This window comes from Aplidium turbinatum, chromosome 1 (genome assembly GCF_918807975.1).
Source record: "Aplidium turbinatum chromosome 1, kaAplTurb1.1, whole genome shotgun sequence".
Classification (NCBI taxonomy): Eukaryota; Metazoa; Chordata; class Ascidiacea; order Aplousobranchia; family Polyclinidae; genus Aplidium; species Aplidium turbinatum.
In genome coordinates, this window is record NC_137472.1 from 41,202,742 (window position 1) to 41,204,949 (window position 2,208).

Below are 2,208 nucleotides of genomic sequence, written 5' to 3' on the forward strand. Positions count from 1 at the left end.
GCCTGTATAATATACACTAAACAGGCCTCGAAATCACAGCATGTGATGTCCATCATTGCGTCACAGTATGTGATGTCCGCGGAAAGTATCACCTAGATCGGTCATGTTTGTCTGCCGAGAAATAACACAGGAACTAGCAATACAAATTGTCATTGCATAGCACGAACAATTGTTACGAAAATATAATTTCCCGTGCATTCTAGCACGCATCTAGAAAATGTGACTAATTAATATCGTATCCCTTAGTTTCCATTCAAGCAGGAAAACTTTTGATTTTTACATTGCTTCGATTGATGACATTGAATCAGCGTAACAAAGGTAAATTCTTTGCCAAGAATCGACGGAGTACGATACTTCTACACTATTCACGCACAACTTAGTTCAAGTCTTACGTCACAAACCACAATGTTTGGCTTTGATCTCCGAGCAGTGACATAGCTAGGGAATGTGCCGCCCAGGCGGATTCAGATTTTGCCGCCCCTTCAAGAAAAAGCTTGTGAAAATAAAATGCTTTTTTTTATCGGATTATAATCAAAATCAAAAATCGTAGTTTGAAAGTGCCGCCCCAAGACGTGTCGCCTGGGGCAGTCTGGCTTCCCCGCCCCTCTAGCTACGCCACTGTCTCCGAGTAATATTGATAAGGTAAGGTTGGTTACAAAATTTGTTAAGCTTTGGTATTACAGTAAGAAAGAAAAGGCCCAGGGAAAATTCACTTTTGCTCACATGACACGCAAAAATAAACCTAAAGAAAAAAGCCTAGTGAAACTTTGCACAGCAGGAAATAGTAGCGTTAGTGTAAAAGTTTTCCGACTCGTGCCCAGAGCATTGTGATGCAAGAAGTCACACAACCTCGTTCGGTGGAAGTTAGTCAGTTATACGGTGTATTAAGCAGCTACAGGGCGCTTTGACTCTTCAAGTGCACGTCGTTGGTCTGATGAAAGCCTTTCAGAGTGACTTCACTGCAATTTTAACAAGACTTTTAAACCGTAGCTATAGTTCTCAAATGGTGAAGAATTATCAAGACAAAGTGATTAAGCATGACGATCGACTCTAAAACTGGTGTGTCCGCCGTGAGACATAATTTGTCCGCCAAGATAGCTGCTCAGACCGGACACGTTTGTCCGCCATCAACAAAAACGAATTTCGAAGCCTGATATACATGTTTAAATAAGTTTCTACATTCTCTAATGCATACACCTAAATTTTATCTGCATCCTAGGCAAAGGCTACTCTTTATTACACTTCCTTACCTTTTCCATGACCAGATCAAATCGGATATAATAAAAGCATGGCCTCTCTTGCGCAACAGTAAAATTGCTTGAAACGCGAAATTTACTATCGCCATCTAGCGGTTGCTGTTTTGAACTTTTATTTGCCACATGGCCCTAGAGTATTATTTTCCGATTTTATTGATGTTTCAATGGCAATTCTTGGTTCACCAGAAGAGATTTAACAGCAAAGTTAGTGCAGACGGTCAGAAAGTTTTCAATTTTATTAGGGTCAGGGTTTTGGGCCTAGGTGAAATATTTGCTGAAATCTGAAAAGCGGTTTTGGTCTAATTTTTAGTGCAGAAGTAGGGATAGCAATCTTCTTATCTGTGCCATTTCAGTTTTTGAGTTTAAACAAACATTAGCCTGTTTTATTTGAAATTCGTGTTTCGGGTTATTTTACCAAAAATTCGTGTTTAGTGGAATCACTATATAGGTAGTATAGTTGCTTGAATGAACACAATATACGTCAACTAATAAGATCTACATAGGCTTGAAGCCATCAACATAAGTAATACGATAATAGACAATTTATGTAATTATTTTTAAATAAGTTAGGAGAATTTTTTCTCATTTCCAACGGATTTGAATTCCTAATTTCCACACCTTTATATTTCTATTTTCTACGTTAATAGTACCAACAGTAGCTTCGGAATGACCCGTTTCGGAGAATCCGATTCATAGAGTCCAATCCGGAGACAGCCTTTTTTAGAGATTTTTTGAAAATCCAACGACGTCTTCTGTTTCTAAACAATTTGCATTCTAAACTGCCACTTAGGTTTTAACGTAGTTGGTTATGTCAAATGCTATTTGGCAACTGTCTTTTTCGCTGAGACTTTATCTCATTAACCTCTATTGTTAATCATGAAACGCTGTTGTGTTGCAATAAATTGTCGAAATGACCTTTGCATTTACAAGCGCGCCAGTCAGCAATCAGTTT